At 35.6% G+C, this 26,769-nt stretch overlaps 1 protein-coding gene across 5 annotated transcripts in view; it reads left to right on the forward strand.

The window, feature by feature from the left end:
- The window catches only part of PEAK1 (pseudopodium enriched atypical kinase 1), a 335,997-nt gene that overhangs the window by 150,838 nt on the left and 158,390 nt on the right, over positions 1-26,769 (forward strand). For all 5 annotated transcript variants that reach the window (XM_088024907.1, XM_028092663.2, XM_028092665.2 and 2 more), the window contains one exon: positions 7,052-7,216. The gene's annotated coding sequence lies outside the window, so the exon portion shown is untranslated. The remainder of the gene's footprint in view (positions 1-7,051; positions 7,217-26,769) is intronic.

Genomic DNA, 26,769 nt, shown 5'->3' on the forward strand with positions numbered 1-26,769 from the left:
TCTACATCTTTTCTTTTTTTTTTTTTAAGTGGTTGCTCTAGAATTTATACTGTTCCTCTTTAGCTTACTACCTTCTATTATCAAATAATATTCTGTCACTTCTCATATAATGTAAGACCTTTACAACAGTATTTTTCCATTGCCTACGGTCATTTTTTCTTTCTGCATTTCACCTTTATTATTATTATTATTTTTTTAAGTAATCTCTCCATCCAACATGGGGCTCAAACTGATGACCTTAAGATCAAGAGTCACATGCTGTACTGACTGAGCCATCCAGGTGCCCCAAAGTGTCTTGAAGTTCACTAATCTCTTTTTCTGCAGTGCATAAACCACTGTTTGTCTCATCCAGTGAAATTTTCATTTTGAATATTATATATATATATATTTTTTTTAATTGCTAGAAGTTCTATTTGGCTTTTTTAGAAAACCCCCCATTTCTCTCTTCACTATATTCCTGTTTTCATTTACATTCTTGAATAGGCAGCATACTTGTAATAGCCCTTTCAATGCCTTTACCCCATTAATTCCATCATGCCTGTTATTTCCAGGTCTGTCTCTCTCCCTCTGTTGACTGGTATTTTTCTGGTTATGTGTCACATTTTCCTGTTTCTTTGTCCAGTAATTTTTAATTGAATGTCACATATTTGCGAATTTTATTTGTTGAATCCTTGATTTTGTGGCATTCCTTTAAAGAGTATTGGACTTTTTCCTGACAGGCATTATAAATCGCATATTAGTTTGATTTTTTTCTAGGCCTTCAAGGTCCTTTCAGGTGGGTCTATAGTAGCTTTTATTCTAGGGCTACTTTCCCCTTGCTGCTGTGGTGTGGAGCTTCTGGGGTCACTACTGCCTTGTATATTCAACAGGGTTTTCCCCTTCTTGCTTGAAGGAACTTTGTTGAAATCTTGGCCCCATGTCAGTTCTGAGAAGCCTTTGTCTTACAACTCCCTGGTAACTTTCTTTCCTTAGAAATTCTTGTTAGCTGGTCTAAAGAAAATTTACCCTTCTCATGTACAGGTTTTTATTTAGCTAAAAACTCTAGGGAACCCTCATTGGAATTACTGGAACTCTTTCTCTCCTCTTTGGAACTCTGCCCCATAAATTCTAGCCACCTTGGCCTCCTTGTATTTTTTTCTGTCTCAAGTCAACAAGATTGTCAGGTTCTGTCTGGGTTCCTCCTCCTTGCTCGGAAGTGGTTAATTGCTTCCTGGCTGAGAGGCTTGATGATGGTAGGCCTTGCCTTCTTTGTTTCCTTTTTTTCGGGGATCACAGTCCTGCACTGCCCATGTCTGAAAATAGTCCTTTCCTATATTTTATCCTGTGTTCTAGTTATTTGCAGTGGGAGGATTATTCTAGACCTGCTGAATCCCTCATGGTCAGAAATGGAAGTTGAATCATTCCAGAATGAATTTTTAATACTTAACGCCTCTACAAAATTCTGAAGCTCTCAAGCAGATTTTTTACCTAACATTTAACCATTGATTCACTTTTCCTCTGTATTGTTATAAATGATCTTGTATCATCTGTGGGAATGTTTATTTATTTTTCAATTCAGAGTCCATTACAAACTTTAAATCAGAAACTGATCCAAGGAAAATGATTTATCATACCTCATAAATCAGGAAAATGAATTTTTGAATATGCAAAAATTCAATATTATGGGATGGTCATTTTAAATATAAAATTATTATTTAACACTTCATTAGAAACATGAAAGATTGAATATACCATTGGGTAAGTACTTAAATGAACCATTTGATGTAATGTTTTAAAATATTAATCCTATCATTGTAGAGTATAAACATGTTCAGTATACTTTAGACCAGGAACCAGCAAACATTATCTATAAAGGGCCAAATAGTGTATATTTTAGACTTTGTGGGCCATATGGTCACAACAACTCTGCCTTTGTAGTACAATAGCAGCTATAAACAATATATTAAAAAATGAGCTGGCTGTGTTCTGATAAAACTTTATTTCTAGACAACAAAATTTGAGTATCATATAATTTTTATGTCTCAAAATACTCTTCTTTGACCTTTTTTCCCAACTGTTTTAAAAATGCAAAAGTTATTCTTACCTTGTGGGCCATACATAAACAAATGGCTGATCAGATTTCGCCCCTGGGTCATAGTGTGACAGTCCCTTCTCTAAATTATTAAAAAGCTCCCAGGTAAGCTGTAGGATCTTAGCTGATTATTGTGTTTTAATTCCAAGTGATATTTTTATTTGAACTATTGTCTATTAAATTAGCAAAGTAAACAAGATCACACAATATGGAGCCAATATAGCTTTGATAGATTTTGATTGATTAGTTGATTGACTTTAGAGATGGGGATGGTGTGAGGGAGAGGGAGAGAGAAAATCTCCAACGGACTCCCCCCTCCGCCTCAATCCCATGACCCTGAGATCATGACCTGAGCTAAAGTCAGGAGTCGAACGCCTAACCCACTGAGCCAACGAGGTGCCCTGCTTTGACAGATTTTTAATGTCAAAGGTTATATCAGGGGTTCCTCAGGCAATTCGCATAGTTAGTAAAAAAAAAAGTTAAGAATTTAAAATTATTATTTTATTGTTGCCATTAAATAGGAATTAACAACATATTTTAAGAAAAAAGAAAAAGAAGAAGATAGCAGGAGAGGAAGAATGAAGGGGAGTAAGTCAGAGGGGGAGACGAACCAGGAGAGATGATGGACTCTGAAAAACAAACTGAGGTTTCTGGAGGGGAGGAGGGTGGGGGGATGGGTTGGCCTGGTGATGGGTATTGAGGGGGGCACATTCTGCATGGAGCACTGGGTGTTATGAACAAACAATGAATCATGGAACAGTACACCAAAACAAATTATGTAATATATGGTGATTAACATAACAATAAAAAAAAAAAATAGGAATTAACAAATAGGTTTAAAATCAGGACAATTTCCACATTTTTAAAAAATTGGAGTTTAACTGGCATACAACTTTATATTAGGTGAAACTGTATATTAGTTTCAGGTATACAACATGGTGATTCAATATTCGTATATATTGCAAAATGATCATCACAATAAATCTAATTAACATCCATCACCATACATAGTTACAGAATTTTTTTTCTCATGATGGGAACTTTTAAGATTTATTCTGTTAACAGCTTTCAGATATGCAACACAGTATTATTAACTATGGTCACCATGCTGTACATTACATGCCTATGACTCATTTATTTTATAACTGAAAGTTTGTACTTTCTGATCATGTTTTTTGACGGGTGTGGTATCTCTCACAAATTCTTGTTTGTTTGGATAATTTAGAAACTTTTTCCATGAACATTATAAGCTCATTCCTATCTCATGACATGTATGTTCTAAGTCTGGAACATTCTTCTAAATTATTGCATGTCTGGCTCATTCCATTCAGTTTTAACTTGAACATCATCCCCTCAGAGGCCTTCCTATCTAAAAGTATCTATACCTGCCCAATCTCTCTCTAACACCCAGTTTTATTTTTTTCAGAGCATTTATCACCATCTGAAATTAGTTCTTATTTGTCTCTTTCTATATCACAATGTAAACTCTATGAGAGAAGACATCTTGCCTCCCTTATTACTTCTTTATCTCTCCAGCGTTGCCTTTCATATAGTAGGCCCTAAGTATACAATTTATTTGTGGTTGGAAGGATGAATAAATGAAAGTATGCTTAATGCATGATTTATAGAAATATTTGATATGGTAACATGTATTATGAATTGCTAAAAGGAAAACAATGAGGAACTTTACCTCAATTTATTTCACTACAGAACTACTTTCTCTTTAAGCGTATAGCTATATTGTGATAGGGTCTATTGATACTTTAGTTTTTCTCTCTTTAATTTGTAATAATTTGAAATTTACACACAAGTTGTAAGAAGAATAATTTTCCTGAATCATTTGAGGGAGTAAGTTTTTGACCTTATCACCTCTGAATACCTTAGAGTATATTTCCTTCCAAAGATGTTCTCCCAAATAACTAGATAAAATTATTGCAATCAAGAATTCAATATTAATAGATTAGCACTATCTCATACACAGCCCCATTCAAGTCCTTTTTTCTTCTGTTACTTTAGAAGAAAGCTGACTTTTTTTTCTTTTTGAAAGCTGACTTCTTAGAGCAAAAGTTAAAACCTTTTTACTATGGGTTTTATAATAGAAGTAGAGGTATGGTATATGATAACATTAACAAAAAGGGTTTGTAGTAAATGGAATGGTATCATTGCAAGGTTCTTATGCTTTGCATGATGTTCAATATTAACTTTAAGTAAACTGTGGTTATTTGAGGATGCATATTATAATTCTTAGATGTCACCCCCCAGTACAAAGAAATATCCAAAGTAAAACATTAAAGTAAAGTAAAACATTAAAATAAAGTAAAACATAAAAACATTAAAGTAAAGTAAAACATTAAAAATATTTGATTAACTGAAATTAAGGCAGGAAAATGTAGAATAGGAACAAAACAAAACAAAAAGTAGAAAACAATAGAAATAGAAAACAAACAGCAAAATGGTAGTTTTGAACCCAGTCATTTCAGCAATCATATTACATATTGATGAACTAAACCCTCCAATTAAGAGTCAGAGATTTCAGACTGGATAAAAATATAAGACTCAACTCTATCCTGTCTACAGAGTGCACATACAAAATGCTAAGATTTACTTAAACACTGTTTATGTCTCTTTATCTCTTACATTGTTGGGTAAGCTTTCAATGGCTATATTATGATGGAATACCTACAAGTCCGAGAATAAATTATCCAGAAAAAATAATTTGGGGGACTGTGAGTACAGGAATGTAGGATGGATTATAGGAAGATAATAGAACACTACTTGGGAAGAGAGTAAGGAGATCTAGGTTCTCATTTTAGTTTTGCCACTGGCCAAACACCTACCCTTAGGAAAACACTTTTCTGTTACTATGTACTTTGCTAGGTTACCAATATTTGTATACCCATGTGCTTAGTTTTTTTTTTCATATTCAGATTTCAAAGTAAAATTGGCATAAATTGCATTTTTCTTCTCGAAAGACTCCTCTAATAATGGAAAGAAGACTGAGTAATTTTGCCGCTGTATATGTTATCCTGGGCATCATTGTTCCATCTATCTATCTATCTATCTATCTATCTATCTATCTATCTATCTTATCTATCCTTGATAATATTCCTTCTACATACCACTTAATGTTATTATGTGCCACATGAAGTAGAGGTGTAAGCACTGTAAAAGCATTGGGTGTTGTTTTCATCATGAATAACCCAACCGTGTTGGAGTTAGATATTGTTTGATGGTACACAAACAAAAACTTCTGTTTTAAAATGCCTTTCTGGTGTCTTAATATTTATTTATTGAAAGGTTCAATTCTGTAATAAGCACAATCAGGAATCAAAATAATTACATTTATCTTTCTCTTTCTCCCTAACTCTTATAGTTATTTTCCTTATATCTGGTATTACATAGAAAACAAATTAGGGATTGTGCCAGTTTGAACATACATATAATTGGTGCCTCAGAGTCTGAAATAGATAGGAATTTGGTCATTTAATTTTAGGTGATATCTTGTATACCAAATTATAAATATATTTCATACTTGAGCCTAATGTAAAACTGTGAAGTAGCTGGAGAAACTTTTGCATTTGGAGATACCTACTTTCATATTTTACCAAGGGTGTATCAGAATTGGACATTGTACTTATTTAGAATTGGATTTTAATAAAGATTAAGTAAGGTTTAATGTTTCTCATTCGATTAATGCTCTTACATTTGGCTCTTACATAGCCAAAAACAAGTGTTCAAAGACAATCAAATGAAGTCTTAGAAGGTATCAAGTGTATCACTGCTAGTTTGATTCTTTATTTTATTATGTTATGTTAATCACCATACATTACATCATTAGTTTTTGATGTAGTGTTCCATGATTCATTGTTTGCAATATAACACCCAGTGCTCCATTCAGAACGTGCCCTCTTTAATACCCATCACCAGGTTAACCCATCCCCCCACCACCCTCCCCTCTAGAACCCTCAGTTTGTTTCTCAGAGTCCATAGTCTCTCATGGTTCATCTCCCCTTCTGATTTCCCCCCCTTCGTTTTTCCCTTCCTGCTATCTTCTTTTTTTTTTTTAACATATAATATTTGTTTCAGAGGTACAGGTCTGTGATTCAGCAGTCTTAACACAATTCACAGCACTCACCATAGCACATACCATCCCCAGTGTCTATCACCCAGCCACCCCATCCCTCCCACCCCCCACCACTCCAGGAAACCTCAATTTGTTTCCTGAGATTAAGAATTCCTCATATCAATGAGGTCACATGATACATGTCTTTCTCTGATTGACTTATTTCGCTCAGCATAACACCCTCCAGTTCCATCCACGTCGTTGCAAATGGCAAGATCTCATTCCTTTTGATGGCTGCATAATATTCCATTGTATGTATATACCACATCTTCTTTATCCATTCATCTGTCGATGGACATTTTGGCTCTTTCCATAGTTTGGCTATTGTAGACATTGCTGCTGTAAACATCGGGGTGCACATACCCCTTCGGATCCCTACATTTGTATCTTTGTGGTAAATACCCAGTAGTGCAATTGCTGGGTCGTAGGGTAGCTCTAATTTCAACTGTTTGAGGAACCTCCATACTGTTTTCCAGAGTGGTTGCACCAGCTTGCATTTCCACCAACAGTGTAGGAGGGGTCCCCTTTCTCCGCATCCCCACCAACATCTGTTTCCTGACTTGTTAATTTTAGCCATTCTGACGGGTGTGAAGTGGTATCTCATTGAGGTTTTGATTTGCTAGTGTGATTCTTATACATTACTTGGTTCTTAGGTGTGATAATGATAGTTACTGAGTGTGTAGGATTCTATCCATGTGTCCACCTAAGTAAGGAAGTTACTTCTTAAATGAATAAGACTAATTATAACTATTGAGTGAGAGTGAAATTAAGAGTACCCTAAAGGAAAGAAAAATGTCCAGTATATCTAAAACTAGTTTACTCTCCAATTTAGCTCTTTTTATTTTTTTCTCTTACAGTAAACATTGCAGTCTTCAGAAAATAAGTTAAGGAATGCAAGGCAAGGAAGAAATTAAATTCATCCTGGAAGGACCCAAAGCACTTTGAAATTTTAAACGAATGTAATGAGAGCTGCTAAAACCACCTTTGTCACCATAATGGATGAAGTACTTCAAATTTAAACGGTAACCAGAATTCTCATACTGTGTTACACTTCCACCAAGAACTTTATATGACTTGAAAGGATTTCTTTTTAAGTTTAAATATTTACCCTACAAACACCAAAGTATAGGTAAAGCTGATAATTTTATTACTTATTTAGCATAGTCAGGTCTTTGTTTTGGCCCTTAATGTTTGACCCTGATATTGCTCAAAAAAATTGTTTTTTTCCCCAGGTTATGAACTTCTTAACTTAGAAACAGATAAGCTTATTTGAGTAGAAATAGAGCCTAGTACTAGTATATTATAGGTCCATTCTTCACCAAATACCTTTCCTTTCATAGAAATAATGCATGAAGTGATAGCATATGCAGAGGTTTTTTAGTCTTGTTTTCTCAACTTTATTTCATGTTGTTTTTTAGTTTCTTTACTTGACATCTGATCTCTTGATCTTTTTGCCTTCCTATTTGACATCTTCTTTTTATTTAAACACTGTGTTCTCCTTTGCCCCTCCTCAGGAATTTAGAGTTATAAGAAACAAGAATCCAGAGTAGAAAAGAAAAGAAAAACTGGAAAAGATTACAAAATTATTTCTTCTTGTGATATTACAAGGACTGTTGCATTTCAAGTAGAGTGGAAAGCAATTGTAGAAAGAGTTAAAATTGCTTGTCAGTCTTCTTAAATCTCTTTGATCTTAGGCTGTAATTGTTTCAGCACGTGTTTTGTAAAGATTCAAATGTTTGTGAATTTTTTAAGGCATCTTAGTGAACAATTCATTGCTAGTGTACTAATTTGATTTTTACAGATAATCATTTGTTTGAGTCACTGTATCTTGGTAGTGAATGGGTGCAATTGACTGAAAACTAGGTTCCTGTGGTGAAGTGCAGATGTGAAAATCAATCAAATACAGTATCAATTGCTAGTCCTAATAATTCTAAGGAATACAGTACCTATTTCAAGGGAATTATTCAAACTGACAAGTGTAACCCACGATAAATAGTACCTAAAGAATGAATGTTCTCATTATTCTTTCCTGTGCTAACGTTAACCTTGATTAAAAAAAAAAAAACCTGAACGTCGATTTTTTAAAAACTCCAATTGTTGCTTTAAACCTCTACTTAGAGCATAGTTAGAACTTTTCCATGTTCTTCCCACTACCACCCATGTAGCAGCATTTAGCCCTTTCTAAATGTCCAGTAAATTCTTTCTACTTCTCAACTATTAAAAAATCAAGTTGAAAAAGGTAACTTTTGAAACACAACAGAAATTAAAGTGCCAAATGTTCACTTACACAGGTAAGGTAATATGTAGAAAGTCATCACATTTCTCTGTCTTTCTTGGCGATGATCTGTGTTTTCTTTACCCGTTTAATTATGTCTGAATCTATAATCTTATATAACCATAGTTTCATTAATGAAATTATTAATACATTAAACCTCAAAAACAAATATATTGTCAAAATTTTTACTCTGGTACTTTTACTACTCCTTATCAAACTCTTAATTCCATTAAATCCATCTCTCAGTATTTTTGGTAACCATGGATAGGATCATTGAAATCTATAGATAGTGGGTATTTCCAAGTATTAATTTCTACTTTTTTCACTGTCACATTTTTTTTCGGGGTTATAATGTTATCAAGGAACAGACTAGGATAGAACTTGACCTCTCTACCAAATAAAAGAATTGCACTGATTCTCCCATCTAGCCGGTTCAAAAGTCATGTAACTCACATTCGTGAGGTATATAGAATTAAAGAAGACCATTTGCATTTAGATGTTTAATTTTTCTGGCCTCATTCAAGCTAAGTGCCTCCAAAATCCCAAGTCTATGATGTTTGAAGAAGGAATGGAATTAGATTTCTAGTTTTGCGATTAACAGGATTTCAAACTTGCATAATTGGGAATTCACATTTCTAATTGTACAAACTATCATGGACACTTTGAAGAGGCTAATATTTAAACATTCCAGCAATGTAATGTTAAAGTGGAGTCAAACACCCAGTTTTATCTAAATTCATTTCATTATCTTAAAATTATGATTCTTGGGGTGAAGGGATATGTTCTTGAAGAGAGCAAGACACTCTAAATATATCCATCTAGAATTTTAAATTTATAAAGCTTGGTAGGCCTTTAGAACATCCTCTACAGCACCTTCATTTTGCAAAACTGTCCTTATGAAGGGAAGCCTATGTACAATTTGAACAGAAAAGAGGAATTAAAAATATTAGTGATTAATGTGTATTGAGTGATTACCATATGCCAAGCATTGGGATCAGGGTTTAATATGCATTATCTCAAGTTTCACAACTGTTTTTGACATGGGTCTTATTATTGAATATCTCCATTTTACATATGAGGAAACACGTTCTCAGAGAAGTTAATTGCCCTACATCAAGTTTGCTAGTAAGCTGTAGAGCCAGTTCTGTTTGACTCCACAGCCTGAGCTCTTAACCAGAAATGCGTTCTGGTTTACAAATACTCAGGACAGTGTGTTGTGGTTGCCTTTTTTTTTTTTTTTTTAAGATTTTATTTATTTGCGAGAGACAGAGAGCATGAGAGGGAGGAGGGTCAGAGGGAGAAGCAGACTCCCCGCTGAGCAGGGAGCCCAATGTGGGACACGATCCCGGGACTCCAGGATCATGACCTGAGCCGAAGGCAGTTGCTTAACCAACTGAGCCACCCAGGCACCCGCGGTTGCTTCTTTTTGTAGTTGAAGATAGCAAGTTCTTATTATTAGCAGCATGCCCATCTGAGCTTTGTGAAGTTATGCTCCCTTGAGACGGGTATTATGTTTCTTTTGCAGCATCAATTTCATTTTGTCAGTAATTTATCATTATTTTGATTGTTTTTAAAATGTTAGTTATTATATAAAAGATGATCCACTCCTAAGTAAAGGCTAAGTTACGTGAAGATGATCTCAGTAGACAGAGAAAGGTAGGAGACAGGGGTGGGGAAAAATGCAGACGGAACTGACCTCTGCTCAGCTGTCTTCCTTTGAAGTCTTATTTGCCTTTCTCTTTGTCACCAGAAATTTTTCATTGTTTTTCAGTCTCAGGAACCCTAAAGACTAAAATAGTAATGAATCCAGGGGCACCTGGGTGGCTCAGTTGGTTAAGTGACTGCCTTCGGCTCAGGTCATGATCCTGGAGTCCCAGGATTGAGTCCCACATCGGGCTCCCTGCTCAGCAGGGAGTCTGCTTCTCCCTCTGACCCTCTTCCCTTTCGTGCTCTCTGTCTCTCATTCTCTCTCTCTCAAATAAATAAATAAAAATCTTTAATAAAAAAATAAAATAAAATAGTAATGAATCCAGAGACCAATTTATCTTAATGGCATAAATTTTTTGTTAAATTTACATATAGTCCCTTCAAATAGATACTTTGTATTCTAAGTGTAGAAACTATTAACCTTTCATCAGGGTTTAAGACAATTAAGCCTATCACCAGGACTCAGCATATTCAAGATACCAGTTTTCCCCAAATGTGAATGTATAGGTTTAACTCAGTTCCTAAAATCCCAGCAAGATTTTTCACATATTGTTTGCCATTTTCCACCAAGTTCTTTGTCCCCTCTGCATTATCACTGTCCCTCCTCCACCATAGGAATTGTAGTCAGTCCCCATTTGAGAACAGGGGTGGAATGAACTGTTTCAGCCAATTGCATGATACCCAAAAAAATATGATCAAATATTTTATAGCAGTTTTTCAGTCCAAGGTTTAGTGACTCTTAATTTTCTGAGATTTTGCTTAAATAAGAAGAGTGTTTCATGTCCCCCTGAAAAAAACTGTGTAATAGGAGGAAAAGCGAAAATAAAACAAGAAAAGCTATTTCATCCTTGCTTTCTAAACTGAGGCTATAAAATTCAAAATGATCCTGTGGATTCTTTTGGAGAGAATGTTGAGAGATCTTCTGGATTAACCTTAGCTTCTTGTGGAACTATCAATATACCTGACAATGGAGTGAACTTCATGCCATTTTGTATTACTGACTCATTCATTCATTCATCACATATTTACTTGGGAAAAGTAATACTTGCAGTAGGTAAAAATTTTTAAACTTTGTGCTAACGTAGTGTCAAGTGGTTTGTATATATTACATCTCTCTTGGCTATAAGCATGTCGCTGTGGAAGGCACAGGGGATAGATAAAGAAGGGTATACGGTGCAGGGCCTGTCCTCAGTGGCTCACTAGCAGGGCAGGCAAACATGTAAATAGATGTACTAGTGTGTCAAGTGTTTAATGGAAATATGAGCAGAGAATTGTGACAGTGCTTTTCCCTGGGAAGAGTGTGAGGGAAGACTTCCCAAAGCACAAAGGTACGCTTTGTGAGTGTTCCTGGATAAATAGGAGTTTACAGCCAGGGAACAAGCTAGAGAAAAAGAATTCAAGGCAAAGGGAATAACATGCACAGAGATATACTTACCTTTTCTAAGGGGAAAAAAGTCATAGACTTTTAAAATTGAAGAGGTTATCTGAGATATTTTATTTTGACACCTTTACATAAAAGGAAATGGAAGCCCTTGGAAACAAATGTACTTGCTCAATATTACTCAGAAATTAGAGTATCACTTTAAGTATTCTTTCAAACCATACACTAAAATATATAAAATGTATTTTGGTCAGACACTACTCCCAAGAAAAAAGGTTCTTCCTCATGTTTTCTTTGTTTATAAATCTGCTTTACATCCAAGCTAAAGCACAACCAGGTGTTATTTTATTTCTCTTAACAATTTTTATGAAAATTTCCAAGAATTAAGAAAAATTCAGAATAACTTAACAACCACCTATTCTCTCACCACCAAGAATGAAATGAATGTTAACTTTCTGTCATTCTTGCTAAAAGAAGTTAAACAATTTAGGAACAGTTGAAATCCTCTTTATATCACTCTCCAATCTCATTCCTATCCTTCCTTCTCCAGAGAAAACGCTCTATGAGGTTGGTAAAATATGTACTTATAATGTGTGTACTCAGGAACAATATGCACTATAAATAGTAACATTTTGCATTTGTACATTTGCATCTTTCATTGATGCAATTTTGTGTTTTTTGTTGATGTGTGATATTTATTTAATTGTATTTTTTCATAGGAGTTCAAAATAAAATAAACGTAGAGTAGATACTATAGTCAGTTGTGGAGATTTCGTGTTGTGTTGTGGCTTTCTTCTCTTCTTGCTACCCAGAGTGCTGCTGTCATCTTAGTAAATCTGCATTGCGTTTTGGAAGAATATAATTCCATCATTCTGTAGGTTTTCAAATATATTTTTAAAGACTTGTTGGGAAAACAATTATTTTTGTGGACTTACATCTGCTCTAATGTTAGATTTTTTGAAAACTCTTTACTACTGAGATTAGAAGTATTCTCTAGTATAGTCAAATGAGCAAGAAGTGACTGTGTCATGTGGTAGCAGTTCTCCCTCTACGCATGTACTACAGTTATGAAAATACTGTAACAAAATGACCCAGGGAGGGGATGTTTATCTGGACTTTGAGAAGAGCTTAGAAGTCCTTTCACCAAAGGTCTGGCCCTGGGTGAGGGATGATGGAGGGAGAGAGAGGAATCTGCAGCAATTGTGAAGGGCATTACTGTGGGTGTTAAGAACATAGTTTTACCCTTGGATTCATTGTGTCAACTGTAATTAGCAGTGAATGTTGTAAGTCAATGACAATCAGCTGGAATACCACTAAACATATGAGGCTTTTGAAGAACATAATAAATGCAGAGAGCCCCCTTGTTTCTGTTACTAGAAGGAAAATTTACCTACCATGCTCTTATAACAGTGAAAAACTGGAAATCAGCAAAAAATGCTTATAACAGGCAAGCCAGTTATTCCCAATTCTACTGGTACTTTAAGTCTGAAGTAATTGACTCCATGTAGTAGCAACAGAATAGTGGAAGAAAAAATAGTATTATCATTCTGGCTTGTATGTTTTGAAGATTAACTAGCACATAGTCACAGGAAAGCTTATCTAAAATTGCCAAATTGTAAAAATGAAAGGAAACTATTGATCCCTAAGAAACTCAATCTTCTTGGAATCAGGCCCAGCTTTTGTTTCCTTCTGCTGGTTTGGCATATAGAAAGGAAGGAAAGCATAGAACATTCTGGTGCTATAGCACTCTCTGATGATATATAAAGGGCCATGTATAACTAGCAGATAAGTTTCACATGAAGAATGTTTAAAAGGAAACGATGCAGATGCTTTGTTTAGCTGCAAAATGGAACAGTGTAGTCAGTATCTTCATTTCCAGATAGATTTCTTAACTAGTATTTCTATCTGTTGCCCATCCACCAAGAATGGAAAATCACTAGGACCCTTGTACTCTTACATACATCCTCCCCAAATCACCAGGCAGGTGTCCAAGTTAAAAAAAAAAAAAAGTGTGCCAACCACAATGAGATAGGATGCCACATCCACAAGAATGGCTATAACTAAAGAAAAAAAAAAGGGAAATGGCAGTGTTGGTGAGGATGTGGAGAAATTGGAACCTCATACATTGCTGGTAGGATTATGAAATGTTTCAGCTGCTGTGAAAGTTAGGTGGTCCCTCAGAAAGTTAAACATGGAATTATCATATGACCCAGGAATCTCACTCCTAGATGTATACTCAGAAGAACTGAAAACAGTCTCAAATGTGTGTATACAAAATGTCCATATCAGTACTATTTACAATAGCCAAAAGTTGAAAACAAACTAAATATCCATCAAGAGATAAAATATGAGCAAAACTTTGGGCCTGTATATTCAAAAACTTGAAAAATTTGGAAGACCCAAAATACCAAAGCTTTCAAGAAAAAGCAGATAACCTTGAATAGCCCTATATAATTAAAGAATTGAATTTGGAATTTAAAGACTTTCCACTAAAGAGAATTCTAGGCCCAGATGTCTTTACTGGCAAATCCTACCAAACATTTAGGGAAGAAATAATATCAATTCTGTACAAATTCAGCCAGGAAATGAAAGAAGAAAGAACACTTCCCAACAAATTTATAAAATCAGTATTATCATGACATCAAAACAAGCTAAAGATAAATACAAAATTGAAAACTATAGACACAGACTCAAAAATCTTAAAATATTATCAAATAAAAAATAGCAAAATGTAGAAATAATACATTATGATCTTTAAGTAAGCTTTATCCCTGGAATAGAAGGTTGTTTTAATCTTCAAAAATAAATCTGTGCAATTCACATAGCAACAAAAAAGAAAAAAACAATATGATGATCTCAATAGTTAGATACTGCATCAATTCATGATGAAGAACTCTCAACAAACTAGGGATAGAAAGAATTTTCTCGACCTGGTAAAGGGCAAATATAAATATCCTATAGCTAATATCATACTTAATGATGGAAAATGGAATGCTTTCCTCTTAATATAGGAATAAGGCAAGGATGTCAACATTGTACTAGAGGTCATAGCCAGTTCTAAAAGGGAAGAAAAAGAAAATGAAAGGAATACTGATTGAATAGGAAGAAATAAAGCTCTCTATATTTTCAAATAAAATAATTTTCTATTTAGAAAATCCCAAAGAATCTACCCCCCAAAAAATCTAATCCTACTACTAAGTAAATTTAGCAAAGTCACAGGATACAAAAGTCATTATATAAAATAAATCATATTTCTACATATTAGTAATTAACAATTAGAAGTTGAAATTTTAGAAAACACCATTTATAATGGTACTATAAAATATGAAATAGGTATAAATTGAATAAAAAATATTTAGCATCTGTCTGCTGAAAACCTACAAAGCCCTATTGAAAGAGATCAAAGAAAATTTTACTAAATGGAGAGGGATACTGTGCTCAACTATTGGAAGAGTCAATGTTGTTGACATGTTGGTTCCCCCAAATTGTTCTATAAATTGAATGAAAACCATATCAAAATCCCTGCAGGAACTGTTTTGTAGCAGTGGACAAGCTGATTCTAAAATTTATTTGGACAGACAAAGGAATAAGAAAAGCCTAAACAATTTTGAATAGGAACAGAATTAGAGGGCTATTTGATATCAAGATTTAGTGTAAAACTAAGGTAATCAAACAGTATATTACATGATTATTAAAAGAATAGGCACATAGATCCATGGAAAAGAATAAGCAGTTCAGAAATAGATCTATACAATGTGGTGGATTTTTTGACAATAGTACAGAAATAATCTGATGAAGAAAGATTAATCTTTTCAATAAATAATATTGAGCATTTTTAAAAATTTTATTTATTTGAGAGAGAGAGAGCACAAGCAGGGGTAGCAGCAGAGGGAGAGGGAGAAGCAGCCTCCCCGCTAAGCATTGAACCTGACACGGGACTCAATCCCTGGACTCCAGGGTCATGACCTGAGCCTAAGGCAGACACTTAACCGACTGAGCCACCCAGGCACCCCTGGTATTGAGCATTTAAAAACAAGACCAAAAAGAAACAAAAGGGCATTGGCTCTTGCCTTGATGAGGGCCTCAGAGGTGAATGAAAGAGAGGATGGTAAGAAGTAGAAGTAGAGAAAGTAATAAGACTGCCACAAGAATAGAAACATCAAAATGGTAGAAGGAATTATTGCAAACTTGCTTCATCATTTGGGAAGCATTATCCATTATAGGAAATGTGTATATACATTATGAATAAATAAGGATTCATTTAATCCACTAGCATACTATTGACAGTGTTATGTTAGAATAAAGGGGCATTATATAGGTCCCTTGAGGGAATCCTATATAAACAAAAACAGAACATTGATAAGTGCTGTCACACTGGTTGGTGCCAAGGAAGCCCAGAGAAGGGGAGTGAGCTCTGAATCCACTGAAGAATGTTAATTGATTCACTTGTCCCTTTGAGGACTTTGAGAAATTGTTGTTAATTTGATAGCTAAAATCCAGTATGGGATGTCTTCCATCTGCTGCCATTTGAATCTGTGATAATTACCTCAGGCTCAAAGAAAAGAAAAAGTGAAGGAACCTGATGTGGTTTCCTTTTATCTTTCCTTTTAGCTGTCATTTGATCTGCTTTAAAGTGGGTGGTCTTTCTCTTACCTCCAGTTGCTGCCCATTCTGTACAGTCTCTATCGTACAAGGAGAGCAGCAAAGGAATTTTTTCTTTTTTTTCCTGTGTAATTTTATTTTATTTTTTTAAATTTTATTATGTTAGTCACCATACAATACATCATTAGTTTTTGATGTGGTGATCCACGATCCATTGTTTCCCTATAACACCCAGTGTTCCACGCAGAACGTGCCCTCCTTAATACCCATCACCGGGCTAACCCATCCCCCCTCCCTTCTCCCCTCTAGAACCCTGTTTGTTTCTCAGAGTCCATAGTCTTTCATAGAATTTTTTCAAAGACTGCCAAAACTGTAGGAATGAAAGACTCTTCCATAAGAGTCTCCATGATAATCCACACACATGGAGAAGAGAAGTTGGAATTGCATATGATCACTTTGGGCAACCTTCTGTGGGTTTCTAATGTACGTTCTCATCTCTTTTGAAGGATTATTTATTGCAACTTGTACTCACACTTTCCCTAAAGCAAGTACTCCTTTTATTCTCCCCCAGTCTTCTATCACTTAGCAAGAGCGTTGGTGGAAATTGCTTTTCCATAAAAAGAACTGTGCCACCTACTCTTCAAATGCCACTGATTAAGAAAATCATTGATTTTTTTTTCCCCTGGGGAATAAATTAGGCTTTCCCTTGAGAGTAGAAAAAAATAAATAATGGGATGTAAAGAATGAAGATGGCTGTGTGTTATGAGGAAAATGTTTATGCAGTTGCCATGGAAATAGCATGTAGGCATTCAAACCAGGAGCTTATGATATCTCTGTATTTGCCAAATATAAATCAGATATGACTAGCATTCGTTCTCATTCTTGGCTCAGATTTAGTCCAACATGTGTGGTTATATAAAATATGCTCCTATTATAGCATATTTGCTTAATATTTGCAGGAAACTGCAATACCAGGTGCTGCCATCTTTTAGGATCATATATTTGAGGCATAGAGGTGGTGATTCCCAGCAAATGCTTCCTAAACTGCTATTTATTACAGCACTATCAGAGTGCCCACAGCTGGACTTTCCTATGACATTTGTAATTAGCAGAGCTGATTAGTTTTTTCTTAGTGAAACATGCACAATGTTGGACCTAATTTGTACTGGCTAATTATTTGTGAGTGATGTCAGATTCTGCAAATGCATAGTTTGAGACTTTGTTCTTAATGTATTTCACACGTGGAATAAAATGCAACAGGCACTGTTTCTGAATTACTGTTAAACTTTTCTGTCCAAAGACATCAGTTAGCCTTTTCTTTTTTTTTTTTAAGATTTTATTTATTTATTTGACAGAGAGAGAGAAAGATAGTGAGAGCAGGAACACAAGCAGGGGGAACAGGAGAGGGAGAAGCAGGCTTCCCACCGAGCAGGGAGCCCGATGCGGGGCTCGATCCCAGGACCCTGGGACCATGACCTGAGCCGAAGGCAGACGCTTAACCGACTGAGCCACCCAGGCACCCCAGTTAACCTTTAACTTCATGTTTTATAAGTGAGGCATGATAGAAATCTAGAGAGGGAAATATGAATTTTGAAAATACAGATATTTGACATAATTTTCCACAGCTTTTTCACTAATTCCAAAGATACTGTAGACAATGCAAACACTACCTGCAGCCAGTGCCTTTTAATGGGCACATGACCCAGAATAGTAGGAAAATCTAAAAATGATTAGAACAGGCTCTATTCATGGAAGATGGTGTGTTACCTACTTAATTCCAGTACCCCATCCTTCTATGCCAACTTTGTTAGCCATTTCATAGCCCGTAAGTTTATCTTTACCCTGTGTATTTTCTCCTCTCTCAGATTTCCTCTGAGACATATATTACATACTTTGTAAGCAGATAGCCTAGAGGCTTACTTTCTTTCTTGTTTTTAAAGATTTTATTTATTTATTTGATAGAGAGACACAGTGAGAGAGAGGGTACACAAGCAGGGGGAGTGGGAGAGGGAGAAGCAGGCTTCCCCCTGAGCAGGGAGCCCGATGTGGGGCTCGATCCCAGGACTCTGGGATCATGACCTGAGCCGAAGGCAGACGCTTAATGAACGACTGAGCCACCCAGGCGCCCTGAGGCTTACTTTCTTACTAAAGCAGTAATTGCTTATATGGTCCAATACATATAACAGTAATTTAATGAGACCAAATAGTTACACAGATGGAACAGTGGGAAAGTACTAATCAGAGAGAGTTTTTCAGAGGAGATGAGTTTTGAGTCAGAATTTGAAGATAAAAGCCCTTTCCTACTCTGATTTTGACAATATATTTCAGAAGTTTTAAAAATAAAAGTACTTGTACTATTTAAAGAGATAACGATGTTTGCAAGGATTACATTAGGAGGATGTCTTCACTACAGCATGTTTATATTAGATAAAATGTGGAAACAAATATCAAAATATAAAGGAATGAATAATTCTAGGATAAATCTAGAAAAGGAAAACATGCTGCCATTTAAAATAATGTTATAGAAGAATACATATTGATAGGGAAAAATATTCATATGTTGTTCAGTGGGAAAAATAGGATTTTATTTGGAATTCTATCAAATCTGTAGATCATTTTGGAGAAAATTGGCATATTTACTCTGTTGGGTCTTACAGTTAATGAAAATAGTATGTCTCTCCATTTATTTAGGCCTTTATTTCTTTCATTTGCATTTTATAGTTCTTAGCATACAGTTGCTATACCTGTTTTCTTAGACTTGTACACAAGGATTTAATTTTTCTGTTTTGCAGGGGGGAGCTATTCTAAAAGGTATTTCTAAATTTTGATTTCCATTTGTATATTGCTTGTGTATAGAAATGCAGTTAATTCTTGTATGTTGACCTTGTATCATGCAATCTTACCATACTCATTTATTAATTCTAAGAGGTTTCTTTATAGGTTCTTTGGGATTTTCTATGTATACAACTGCATGTCATCTGCAAATTGGCAGTTTTATTTCTTCATAATCGGTGTGCTTTTTATTTCTTTCTTTCGCCTTATTGCACTGTGTAGGACTTCCAGGATATTGTAGAATAGGAATAATGAGAGTGGGCATCTTTGTATTGTTCCCTATTTGGATGGAAAAGCAGTTTTTTTACTATTAAGTATGATGTTAGCTGGTGCTTTTGTAGATGCCCTTTAATCGTGATAAAGAAGTTCTATTCCTAGTTTGCTCAGCATTTTTGATATAATGGGTATTGGGTTTTGTCAAATAAATTTTATCTATCAATTGGTATGATCATGTAGATTTACTTCTTTGGGCCATTAATATGGTGAGTTACATTGATTAATTTTTTAATGTTGAACTAAACTTACATTCCTAGGATGAACCTCACTTGTTTATGGTACATTATTCTTTTCATATATTACTGGATTCAGTTTGCTAATATTTTGCTAAAAGTTTTTTTTTTAAGATGTTATTTATTTATTTATTTATTTATTTATTTATTTAAGAAAGAGCATGAGAGGGGAGAAAAGCAGACAGGTAGGGAGGGGGGGAGAGAATCTGAACTAGACTCTGTGCTGAGCACAGAGCCCCACGTGGGGCTCGATCTCAAAACCACGAGATCATAACATGAGCTGAAACCAAGAGTCTGATGGTTAACTGACTGAGCCACCCAGGCGCCCCTTTGCTAAGAATTTTTATGTTTATGTTCATGAGGAATATTGGTCTAGTTTTGATAAATTGATTTTGGGAGTTGTGTGCTGTTTTGCTGGTTTTGGCATCAGAGTAAAGCAGATCTCAAAAAATCAGTTGGAAATATTCCCTTCTCTTCTACTTTATAGAATACATTGTCCAGAATTGGTGTAATTTTCTTCTTGAAATGTTTTGTAGGAATAGAGCTTTATAAAACCATCTAGTCCTTATTTTGTTTGTGGAATGATTTTAACTATACATTCAATGTCTTTTATAGTTACAGGGCTATTTAGGTTATCTGTTTTTATCTGAGGTGAGTTTTGGTAGCTTGTGATTTTCAAGAGATTGATCTATTTTATCTAAGTTGTCAAATTTAAGTGTGTAGAATTGCTCATACTGTTCCCCTTTTATATTTTTTTAATGTATGTAAGGTATGTAGTGATAGCTTTCATTCCTAATATTGGTAATTTGTGTTTTCTCTTTGTTGGCCTCACTAGAAACTTACAATTTTATTAATATTTTTGAAGAATCAGCTTTAGGTTTTATTGTTTTTCTCTTTTCTATTTCAGTTGTTTCTGCCCTTAGCTTTTTTTTTTTTTTAATTTCTGTATGCTTTGGGTTTATTTTTGTTGTATTTTATTATTTTAAAAGATTTTATTTATTTGTCAGAGAGAGCACAAGCAGGAAGAGCAGCAGGCAGAGGGAGAGGGAGGTTCCCTGCCGAGCCAGGAGCCTAATGTGGGACTCGATCCCAGGACGCTGGGATCATGACCTGAGAGCTGAAGGCAGACGCTGAACTGACTGAGCCACCCAGGTGTCCCTAAATTTTTTTAAGATTTATTTGTTTATTTGAGAGAGAGAGAGAGAGAGAGAAAATAAGCAAGCGGGGGAGGGGCAGAGGGAGAGAGAATCCTCAAGCAGACTCCCTGCTGAGCGCAGAGTCCTATATGGGGCTTGATCCCAGGATCCTGAGATCATGACCTGAGCCAAAATCAGGACTCAATGCTTACCTGTCTGAGCCACCCAGGTGCATCTGTCGTACTCGAATTTTTTATGGTAGAATCTTAGATTATTAAATTATTAGTTTGAGACTTTACTTTTGTAATATAACCATTTAATACCATAACTTTCCCTGTTAGCACTGCTTTAACTGCATCCCACAAATTTAGAAATTTTGTAGTTTATTTTTGTTCAGTTCAAAATATTTTCTAATTTCCCTTTAATCTTTCTCTTTGAATCAAGGATTATTTGTTTAGACAATTTCCAAGTATTTGGAGGATTTCCTGATATCTTTCTGTTACTTCCAGTTTTTATGGTCAGAGAACATTCTTTATGATTTCTGCTCTTTTAAATATCTTAAGGTTTCTTTAATGACCTAGGTTATGGTGTATCTTGGTAAATATTTCATGTACACTTGCAAAGAATGTATATTCTGTTTGTTGTTGGATAAAGCATTCTATAAATGTCAATTAGTTTCAGTCGGTTGATGGTATTGTTCAGCTCTTCTGTATCCTTACTGATTTTTTTGTCCAATGTTTGCTGAGAGAGGAGTGTTGAAGTTTACAGCTGTAATCGTAGGTCTATCTATTTCTCCTTTCAGTTTTGTCAGTTTTTGCTTCTTATATTTTGAATCACTCTTGTTAGATTCATATACATTTAAGAGTCATTATGACTTATTGGTGAATTGACATTTTTATCATTATGTAAGGTTTCTCTTTATCCTTGTCAATTTTCTTTACTTTGAATTCTACTTTGATAATATAACCACTCCAGCTTTATTTTGATTAGTACTTTCATTTTACATTTTTCCTTCTTTTTACTTTTAACCTACCTATATCATTATATTTGAAATGAGTTTCTTGTAGATACCAAATAATTTGGTCATGATTTTTTGAAATCCATTCTCATACTCTCTTTTAAATGGTGTGTTTATACTATTTTATAGTATGCATAATATTTGCATCTAATGTAATTGACATGTTTGAATTTAGGTCTACTATTTTTTTTCTGTTTTTTTCCCCACTGTTTTATATCCTGTTTTCCCTTTCCTGCCTTATTTGAACATCTTTTGGTTTTCCATTTAATTTACCTGTTGTGTTTTTTATTATATTTGGTTTTATTAAGATTTTATTTCTCATTTGACAGAGAGAGACAGAGGGAACACAAGCAGGCAGAGCAGCAGGCAGAGGGAGAGAGAGAGAAACAGGCTCCCTGCTGAGCAGAGAGCCCAGCATGGGGCTTGATCATAAGACCCTAGGATCATGACCTGAGCTGAAGGCAGATGCTTAACTGACTGAGCCACCCAGGCACCTCTACTATATATCTTTGTAAAAAAAAAAAAAAATTAGTATTCTCTAGGGATTACGATGTAGATATTAAACTTTTTATTGTCTACTCAGAATCAATATTTTACCACTTCAAGTAAAATGTAGAAACCATATCACCACAGGTGGCTTTATCCCCCCCACCTCCCCACTTTACACTATAGTTGCCTTATATATTACACGATATACATTGAAAACTCTGTCAGACAATATTATAATTTTTGCTTTTACCTGTCAAACATATTTTAAAGAATTCAAAAGGAGAATAGTCTGTTACAGTTATCCAGATATTTACCATTTCTCTTTCTCGTTATTTTTAAACTTCCAAATTCCATCTGATAACATTTCTCTTTCTCTGAAAAATAGAAAAAACAATTCTTTTGTAGCATATCTGCTGGTAACCTTTTCTCTTGGTCTCCTTCATTTAAAGTGTCTTTATTTGACCTACATACCTGAAGAACATTTCTGTTGAATATAGAGTTCTTGGTTGACAGTTCTTTTCTTTCAGCACTTTAAAAATATTGTGCCGTTTTATACTGGCCTCATGGTTTCTGATGAGAAATTCATACTCATTCAGATCAGTTCCCTAAAAGTGTTGTTTTTCTTTGGCTGGCCTCAAGGTATGTTTGTTTTTTGTTTTCATCAGTTTCATTAGGATGTCCTGGTGTGGATTTCTTTAGACTTATCTTCTGTTGAATTCAGTAAGCTTTTTTAATCTGTGGGTTTATGTCTTCTGCCAAAATTGGGAATTCTTTAGACATTATTTCTTCCAATTTTTTTTATCCCCATAATCTTTTTCTTTTCCTTTTGGGATACCAGTAACATAGATGATCTACCTTTGGTTATTTTTCCACAAGTCTCTGAGGCTCTCTTGATTTTTTTTTTTTTTGATGTGTTAATTACCATACATCATTAGTTTTTGATGTAGGGTTCCATAATTCATTGTTTGCATATAACACCCAGTGCTCCATGTAGTACATGTCCTCTTTAATATCCATCACCAGGTTAACCCATCCCCCCACCACCCTCCCCTCTAGAACCCTCAGTTTGTATCTCAGAGTCCACAGTCTCTCATGGTTTGTCTCCCCTTCTGAGTCCCCCCGTTTTGTTTTTGCCTTCCTGCTATCTTCTTTCTTTCTTTTTTTTTTTTTTAACATATGTATTATTTGTTTCAGAGGTACAGGTCCATGATTCAGCAGTCTTACACAGTTCACAGCGCTCACCATAGCACATACCATCCCCACATACCATTGGCTGCCAGTACCAGCCACCCATCCCTCCCCACCACCACTCCAGCAACCCTCAGTTTGTTTCCTGAGGTTAAGAATTCCTCATATCAGTGAGGTCATATGATACATGTCTTTCTCTGATTGACTTATTTTGCTCAACATTATATCCTCCAGTTCCATCCACATCGTTGCAAATGGGAAGATTTCATTCGTTTTGAAGGCTGCATGATTCCATTGTATATATATATACCATATCTTCTTTATCCATTCATTTGTCAATGGACATCTTGGCTCTTTCAATAGTTTGGCTATTGTGGACATTGCTGCTATAAACATTGGGGTGCACGTACCCCTTCGGATCCCTACATTTCTATCTTTAGGGTAAATACCAGGTAGTGCAATTGCTGGGTCGTAGGGTAGCTCTATTTTCAACTTTTTGAGGAACCTCCATACTCTTTTCCAGAGTGGTTGCACCAGCTTGCATTCCCACCAACAGTGTAGGAGGGTTCTCCTTTCTGTGCATCCCCACCAACATCTGTCGTTTCCTGACTTGTTAATTTTAGCCATTCTGACTGGTGAGAGGTGGTATCTCATTGAGGTTTTGATTTGGATTTCCCTGATGTTGAGCGATGTTGAGCACTTTTTCATGTGTCTGTTGGCCATTTGGATGTCTTCTTTGCAGAAATGTCTTTTCAAGTCTTCTACCCATTTCTTGATTGGATCATTTGTTCTTTGGGTGTTGAGTTTAATAAGTTCTTTATACATTTTGGATACTAGCCCTTTATCTAATAGGTCATTTGCAAATATTTTCTCCCATTCTGTCAGTTGTCTTTTGGTTTTGTTGACTGTTTCTTTTGCTGTGCAAAAGCTTTTTATCTTGATGAAGTCCCAATAGTTCATTTTTGCCCTTACTTCCCTTGCCTTTAGCGATGTTTCTAGGAAGAAGTTGCTGCAGCTGAAGTTGAAGAGGTTGCTGCCTGTGTTGTGCTTTAGGATTTTGATGGACTCCTGTCTCACATTGAGGTCTTTCAACCATTTTGAGTCTATCTTTCTGTGTGGTGTAAGGAAATGGTCCAGTTTCATTCTTCTGCATGTGGCTGTCCAATTTTCCCAGCACCATTTGTTGAAGAGACTTTTTTCCATTGGACATTCTTTCCTGCTTTGTCAAAGATGAGTTGACCATAGAGTTGAGGGTCCATTTCTGGGCTCTCGATTCTGTTCCATTGATCTATGGGTCTGTTTTTGTGCCAGTACCATACTGTCTTGATGATGACAGCTTTGTAATAGAGCTTGACATCCGGAATTGTGATGCCACCAGCTTTGCTTTTCTTTTTCAAGATTCCTCTGGCTATTCGGGGTCTTTTCTGGTTCCATACAAATTTTAGGATTATTATTCCATTTCTTTGAAAAAAGTGGATGGTATTTTGATAGGGATTGTGTTGAATGTGTAAATTGCTCTAGTAGCATTGACATCTTCACAATGTTGGTTCTCCCAATCCATGAGCATGGAACGTTTTTCCATTTCTTTGTGTCTTCTTCAATTTCTTTCATGAGTATTTTACAGTTTTCTGAGTACAGATTCTTTGCCTCTTTGGTTAGATTTATTCCTAGGTATCTTTTGGTTTTGGGTGCAATTGTAAATGGGATCGACTCCTTAATTTCTCTCTCTTCATCTTGTTGTTGGTGTATAGGAATGCCACTGATTTCTGTGCATTGATTTTATATCCTGCCACTTTCCTGAATTCCTGTATGAGTTCAGGCAGTTTTGGGGTGGAGTCTTTTGGGTTTTCCACATAAAGTATCATATCCTCTGCAAACAGTGAGAGTTTGACTTCTTCTTTGCCAATTTGGATGCCTTTGATTTCTTTTTGTTGTCTGATTGCTGTGGCTAGGACTTCTAATACTATGTTTAGTAGCTGTGGTGATAGTGGACATCCCTGCCACGTTCCTGATCTTAGGGGGAAAGCTCTCAGTTTTTCCCCATTGAGAATGATATTTGCTATGGGTTTTTCATAGATGGCTTTTATGATATTGAGGTATGTACCCTCTATCTCTATATTCTGAAGAGTTTTGATCAAGAAAGGATGCTGTACTTTGTCAGATGCTTTCTCTGCATCTATTGAGAGGAGCCTATGGTTCTTGTTCTTTCTTTTATTAATGTATTGTATCACATTGATTGGTTTGCGGATGTTGAACCAGCCTTGCAGCCCAGGGATAAATCCCACTTGTTCATGGTGAATAATCCTTTTAATGTACTGTTGAATCCTATTGGTTAGTATTTTGGTGAGAATTTTTGCATCCATGTTCATCAAGGATGTTGGTCTGTAATTCTCCTTTTTGTTGGGGTCTTTGGTTTGGGGATCAAGGTAATGGTGGCCTCATAAAACGAGTTTGGGAGTTTTCCTTCCATTTCTATTTTTTGGAACAGTTTCAGAAGAAGAGGTATTAATTCTTCTTTAAATGTTCGGTAGAATTCCCCTGGGAAGCCATCTGGCCCTGGGCTTTTTTTTTTTTTTAAGATTTTGCTTATTTATTTGACACAGAGAGAGAGAGAGTGAGAGCAGGAACAGAAACATGGGGAGTGGGAGAGGGAGAAGCAGGCTTCCTGTGGAGCAGGGAGCCCAATGCAGGACTCGATCCCAGGACCTTGGGATCATGATGTGAGCTGAAGGCAGCTGCTTAACGACTGAGCCACCCAGGCGCCCCCTGGGCTTTTGTTTGTTGGGAGATTTTTGATTACTGCTTCAATTTCCTTAGTGGTTATGGTCTGTGTAGGTTTTCTATTTCTTCCTGGTTCAGTTTTGGTAGTTTATTCATCTCTATGAATGCAGAGAACAACACACACACACACACACACATATATATATATATATATATATACACACATATATATGCATATATGTATATGTATATACATATATACACCAAAAATAAGGTTAACTACTATAAAGGATAGAATATGACTCTAAAAATGAAAAATAAGTATTTTTTAAGAAGGATTGATAAGATGTTGGTTGAAAAAGGGAAAGCGAAAAATTAAAAAAAAAAAGAAAGTTAAAAAAATTAACTTTGAATGACTAAAGAATCATGGGGAAAAAGCCATGAATTCTGTGTGCAGTATTCCCCTAGCGATGGGAGTTCTGCCATGCTCATTGATTGGTAAACTTGGTCTTGGCTGGCTGTTCTTGCTGATCTTCTGTGGGAGGGTCCTGTTGATGTGGTTCCCAAAAGTCTTTGCCAGAGGTACAATTGCCCCACCCTTGCCCGTCTGGGCTACACAATCTGCTCAGGTTTGCTCTCCCTAGCTTTTGTTCCCTGCAAGCTTTCCATACAGCTTTGGGGGACGAGAGTGAAATGACAGGGCAGCCTCCCAATCTC

Source organism: Eumetopias jubatus, unplaced genomic scaffold (genome assembly GCF_037043125.1).
Source record: "Eumetopias jubatus isolate StellerSeaLion01/CBP00866 unplaced genomic scaffold, mEumJub1_p1.0 scaffold_7, whole genome shotgun sequence".
NCBI lineage: Eukaryota > Metazoa > Chordata > Mammalia > Carnivora > Otariidae > Eumetopias > Eumetopias jubatus.